The following is a 7,000-nucleotide window of genomic DNA, read 5'->3' on the forward strand; positions in this document are numbered from 1 at the left end:
TGACCTTGGGATAGTCATTCCTCAAAACCTAAGGACTAAGTAACTGTGAATTAAGACTGGTGCCTTTGACGAAGGAAATCTAATTAGCAATCTTGGCAAAAATAGGTGGAAATGTATGTAATTCATTATTTATCTTTATCAAATATAATTTAGAATGTTCCTTAAATGAGATACACTATCAAAAGAAAAAGTTTTTTTGGTTTTCTGTTTATTTATTTGTTATTTTTTAAGACACTATGAATATGAATGACTTAATATATACTTTATTATATGCAAAAGTGGCTTTTTTTATCCTCACCCAAGGACATGTTCTTATTTTTTTTTGTTCAGATAGAGTGGGAGGGAGAGAGAGGAAGAGAGGGAGAGAGAGAAACATCGATGTGAGAGGGACACATCAAGTGGCTGCCTCCTGCAGGACCCAACCAAGGCCGGGGAAAAACTGCAACCAGGGTACGTGCCCTTAGTGAGAACCAAACCCAGGTCTCTCAGGACCGCAGGCCAATGCTCTAACCACTGAGCAAACCAGCCAGGGCGCAAAAGTGGCTTTTATGTATGTTAGCCTCCTTCTTAACTTTGGAGTCCTGGTGGGAAGTCTCAGTTTAAATCTAGATTGAATCTAGTGTACCCAGATGCCATTTAGTGAACTAGTGAAAATGATCCCAGAGATCCCCAGTTTTTGAAAACTGAAGATCTTTTGTAACATGATTTCAGTTTTGTCTGATGCTGGAATTTTATCTTCATCTTAGTGTGTTTGAAACAAATTCACTATTGTGAGCTATTGAATGTGTTTGCAGGGCTTCTGACCTATCCCTATGAGAGATTAAGCCCAAGGTGAGAAATAACTAACTGTCCTGAATATAACGTAGATACCAAGTCTTGATACTTCTGAGCATAGCTCAATGGCTATTATGATTTAGCTTTGGGTGGTGGGCACACAATGCATATATACAGACTTTGTATTATAGAAACGTATACTTGAAACCTATATGATCCTATTAATTAATGCCACACAATACATTTAATTTAAAAGCATTTTCTTTTCCTCTCCTTGAATCTGCATAACAAGGTTTTTAGAAGAAATGATTGCAAGAAAGCACATCAAGTGCTCTTTGATTAGCCAAGACTACATTGGGAACCAACCTTTCAATTTTCATGACTCATGAGATTGTATTGTGACATGAAAGGAAAGATGGACTCTTCTTAGCTCTGCCATGAAGTATTGTACAACTTTGATGACTTGAGTGGCTCAATATATCTATGGAAAAACTGAAGAGGATATTACACAGATTAACTAATAAACAGAGAAATAGAAGCACCTCTATAACAGTAAAAGGTGGCATTTACAAGATAATTGCTGACTATATGGAGCATCCTGAGAAGCCATGGTGTATAGGAGAAGAGCACTGATCAATAATATTAGTGTCTGGCAAAGCAAAAATTCTAAGGAACACATCCTGGGAATTCAAAGAAATGCATGAAAAAGGTGGAACTTTGCTGGAGGCTAGGCCCTGGTCAGCAGATGAACACTGTAAGTGAGCAAAATTATAACTCTAATATTAACAATCCATAGACCAGTGACATTTGGGTTATCAAATAATTGTAGGTCTTTTCTCTTCACAACCGCCTAAAGGCAGCATCATGGAAGCCCCCAAATCTGTGCTTGTAGTTCAGTCAAGACCCTCACAGAACACACAGGAAAAGGGTTGGTGCAGATACAGATGCAAACACGAGTTTGTGTCATGTAGGCATGTGGTGAGGACTCGTAGGCTTTTTTTTCTTTGTAGATACTACATATTAAAGTAGCACTTAGTCTTCAATGTTCTTGGCAACATGCCCAGCATGCCAGGGGCGGTCTACTAATTATTTCCCATGCCGCCCAGAAGTTCTCAAAGAGGCAAAATGCTCCTAAGCACATATTTTTCTCCCTCAGTCGAATATTAAGCTACAAAGATAAGGAGGTAAAATATAAGAGTTATACAGTGTCCTCTATATGTGAAGTCAGAGAACGTGTGTGATTTTTTTTTCACACCAAGAAACCTCTAATTTCCCAACACCAACAAGGTATCCAAAAGTTCAATCCAATTATGACACTCACAGATTGTTCCAGAACCCACAGATTAAAGGCTAAATCCCACAAGATAACCCATACTTGAGACACCTGTTGCCAAGTCCCAAGGGCCACCTATACTTCTGATCCACTTACTATAAATTCAGGGGTTGCCATAACTTATCACTCACCCCTTCTTCACCCCCCAGTTTTGATAAATTGCTAGAATGACTCAGGGAAAATTGCTTTACTCAGAAAATCACTGTATTTAAGTTAACCAGCTTATTTTAAAGGACCCAACGCAAGAGCAGTCAACGGGAAGAGATGCATAAGACAAGGTGTGTTGTGCGGTTGGCACAGAGCTCCCATGGCCTGTTCTGGGCATGCCACCTTCCCAGCAAATCAGTGTGTTCACCAACCTGGAAACTACCATCATTTAGATGTTTTATGAAGGTTTCATTACATAGTCATGATCGATTGCATCATTGTCCATTGGTAACCTACCTTCATCTCCAGTTCCCATTTCCTCCCCCGAGTTCAAGAGGTAGTGCTGAAAGTCCCAGCTCCCTAACCAGGTTTGCTTCCCTGGTGACCAGCCTGTATCCTGACGCTGTCTAGCTCTCATCCCCAACCCTCACAACAGTGATTGCATTAGCATTCAATGACAGTAAATTGCATGTGTTTTAGGAGCTCTGTGCCAAGACAGGGGACAAAGACTAAATATCAAGCTTTAAAAAAAGTATTCCATGGAGGGAAAGAGAATTTCTCACTATAGGAAATATTACAGCGGGCAGGGACACATTACAACTTCCAAAGAGCCTCTCTGAACCGTCTACAAGGCCCTGATATATAATAGCCTTAGACTTTGAAACCTTGCCAAGTTTATTTTTAACTGTTATTACTTATGTGATTATGACTAAAACCCAAAGAGACTATTCTCAACATTAAAAATGTATCTTTCAGGTCCAACTGGTGTGGCTCAGTAGATTGAGCTTTGCATTGCCCCATGGACTCAGAGGTCCTGGTTCCATTTCCAGTCAGCATCTGCTCAGGTTGCAAGCTTGATCCCCAGTAGGGGGCGTGCAAGAGGCAGCTGATCCATATTTCTCTCTCACATTGATGTTTCCATCTCTTCCCCTCTCTCTAAAAAAAATCAATAAAAACATAATTTAAAAAGAGAATTTCAGAGAATTTTTTTTTTATTATTTTTGTATTATACATTTTTTAAATAAAGGTAGTCAATATTTGGATCCACTATAGTTTTGATTTTTTTTTTTTTTTCAAAGTTTTACTTTTGTTCTTTGGTCTCAGTTGAGATAAAAAGATCTTTTCTGGCACAAATGCTGTTCACCCTGAAGTCATTATAATAATACTCTGTTGTTCCTCTCAAAATCCCCTAACTCGGCAAAGCTGAAGGAATTCACAGTTTAAGGAAAATAAGTGTATGATTAAGTCAAAGTCTTCCCCAGTCTCACCAGACAAAGTAGGCTGAGCAGCCGGTGTGAGTAGGTAAAGAGCGGGCTCCTGCCTGAGGATCTCCGTCCCGGTAGGTTTTAGGAAATAACACATACAGTAAAAGCAGGAGAATCCAGGTCGGGATACTGCTCTCAGTAATAATCAAGTCAGTTGAAGAAATTTAGAAAATGTGAGATACAAGAGAAATACTTCAACATAGCTTTGCTGCAAAATTCTCAGCTTTGCGGGGCTTTAAGGGATGAAGAGAATATAGAATGGGAAAAAAAAAAAAGAAATGAAAAGTCACCATTTAGCAACAAGAAGTAAAGAAATTATTTGAAATGTTTTTTGATACATTTTATGATAAAGGAAAGTATGATTTGAATTCAGACTTCAAGGCTGAGCCAAAGCATGTAGATGAGAAATCAAATGCGTTTTTATTTACCTTTGCTTCTTATAATCTGAGTTAATAATACGGTACATATGTATAGACAACACAATGGTCAAAGATATTTCAGAATAAATATCTGTTTTTATCTTCACAAATATCCTCTGGAATTGTGAAGATTTTAATGATTGCCATTTTGCAAACGGGAAAACAAATTGGTCAAGATTTTTTGAAATCACTTGAGTTGGGACAGATCTGGAACTCAAACATGAATTTTCTGAACCTCAGCGCCAGACTCCTCTTTTGTAACATACCTGATATGATATATTGCACATTATTATTATTATTCAAAAAGAAATCTTTCCAAGTTCCTTAGAGAAGATTTTGTTCAATTTGTTTCACGATACGAATGAGTGGGTATACAACCTTGGCCACAGTCCTTTACTGGGGTTTGGCACCAAGTGCACTTTTGAAAATGTTTCTTGATGGAAGTCTGTAGCGTTTTTTTGCTTTCATCTGTCAGGAGATTATACATATGTTTAAGAAACTGAAATAAGATTGTGTGTATAAGTGGATTGTCTGACATATGCACAGAATTGTCAGACAATTAATATTTGACAGTAGTTGCTATGACTTTCCATTCTACAAAATAAACACAGTATATATATGTGTGTGTGTGTGTGTGTGTGTGTATATATACATATATATATATATATATATATATATATTTAATTTTTTTTCTTTATTGATTCCAGAGAGGAAGCGAGAGCGAGAGAGAGATAGAAACATTGATTAGAGAGAACATTGATTGGCCACCTCCTGGGGATTTGGCCCACAACCTGAGCATGTGCCCTGACTGGGAAACAACCCGGCGACCTCTTGGTACATGTGAAGACAGTACATTGAAAAAAAATCTGCATATATGTGGACCTGCAAGGTTTAAAACTATATTGTTCAAGGGTCAACTACACTGTGGTAGACCCAATTTTTGCCTTATTGTATATTATTTTTAAAGAAATGATGATGTGCAAAGGAACACAAATGCATCACATTACTGATATTATGAAACATGCTTTTGGGGAAAGAAAATAAGAAGCAGAAAAGTCCAAGTACACACAGCTCCAAAGCAGCCCTCAGCCTATAGCGGTCATGTTTGGGTCAGATGTACCTGGACAGAAGTTATCATGGAAGCACTTCAGTAGGGAGATTTCCTCTGTCTGCAACACTTACCACTCACAGAAAGGAGAGCAGGGCATAGTTGGTGCCTAGGTGGCAATGGCACTTCAGGCCCAGAAGGGACTGACTTAGAATGGCAGCCATCCAGTACGGCCAGGATGGTTCAGTGGTTGAGCATCGACCAATGCACCAAGAGGACACCAGTTCAATTCCGGGTCAGGGCACATGCCCAGGTTGTGGGCCCTGTCCTCAGTGGGGGGCATGCAGGAGATGGCCAATTGATGTTGTCTCTCATTGATGTTTCTATCTCTCTCTCCCTCTCACTTCCTCTCTCTCTCTCTCAAATTAATAAAGGAGAAAAAGAAAGAAAAAAAAGAATGGCAGCCATCCAGGGCCCAGGTGACCTCCCGGTTTTCCCCTGAGTTAATGCCCATCTCCTACGCGTGTTCTCTACTTAGTTCCGGGAAACACACAAGCAATGAACATCTATGGCAGTGATTTTCAACCGGTGTGCAACAAGCATTTTTAAAACATGAAATTCCTGACTATTTAGGAATTTCTGGACTCTTTTCCCTTAGATCAGAGATTTTTAACCTCTTTCATCTCATGGCATACATAAACTAATTACTAAAATTCTGTGGCACCCCAAAGATATATTTTTGGCCAATCTGATGAAAAATGTGTATAATTTTGATTCATTTTCACAGGATAGCTATTGTGTTGGCTGTTGTCATTTTAAAATTGTATTTGACAATCTAAGGGAAAAGATGTCAGTGCCCCTGACTAAAGAGTTAGGTATGGCATGTTTTAAATGTTCTTGCTGCGCACCAGTGTGCAATCTCTGCCTTAGATCATCAAATAGAAAAATGACAGCAGCCAACCCAACAATAGCCATCTGGTGTGAATTTATCAAAATTATACCCATTTTTATTTCAGATTGGCAAAAAATATAGTTTTTTTTTTTGGTGTGTCACAGAACTTTAGTAATTGGTTTATGTGTGCCAGGAGATGAAAAAGGTTGAAAATCGCTGATCTAGGGACGTCTCTGTTTGTCTCTCCACTCATGTTCAGCTTGTACGGCAATTTCGTTTCACCACTTTGGTTAGTAAAAGGAAAGTGTTTGCTATGAGCAACAGAGAGCAAAGCCCATGATCTTAGCCAGTGCAACACACTTAGCATGAACACGATGGTGAGCCGTCAGACCATCTTTGGGGGGGGGGAGAGTTGAGCAGCAATTTCGGGGGTTGAAAGACCTGATTTGGAGTGTTTGCCAGTTTCCATGTATAAACCACCTGCTATTGCAGATTTCAAGGTACCAACATGATGTCACTGAATGGACATTAGAAAGAGTTACACATAATGAACTCATGCCCTCTGGTTGGTATCAGCCTCACCACATTACACTCTATACACATATGTCATTCAAACTGGAATAATTTTGATAGTTTAAGGGACACTTAATATTTAAACTGGGACAACAATGAAAACTGCGACAGGACCAAGCAAGTGGGGACATATAAAAACTGCAACTCTGATAGAACACAAGCCTCTGAAGACATTTCCTGAATCTTCTACTTGATACAACCCATACCCTTGGGATTCTTTGATTTGCTTGGATTGGGAACTCTGTATAAGTATTTGATGAAGATTTGTAAACTATTTTTCTTCCTGGCATCTGAACTGTGAATGGAGTTTCACAGGATGAAAAAAAGACTCCTCTTCCTCATCTCACCATCCTCCCCAAACTTCCCTTGGAGAGACTTTCCTTTCATTTTGATGTTTAGTTTCATCAGAACTGCTCAAAGCAGTAATTCTTGCAGTCTCTGGTTGTTCAATTTTGTTTTATTTCTCAAGCTGTGAAATACCCTGTAAATTTTCAATATTGCTAAGAAATTCCTTCCCCCCCTGCCCGTACATTAGCTAGAGTCAGTTTC

The sequence above is a fragment of the Molossus molossus genome, unplaced genomic scaffold, assembly GCF_014108415.1.
Source record: "Molossus molossus isolate mMolMol1 unplaced genomic scaffold, mMolMol1.p scaffold_m16_p_1, whole genome shotgun sequence".
In the NCBI taxonomy this organism is placed as follows: Eukaryota; Metazoa; Chordata; class Mammalia; order Chiroptera; family Molossidae; genus Molossus; species Molossus molossus.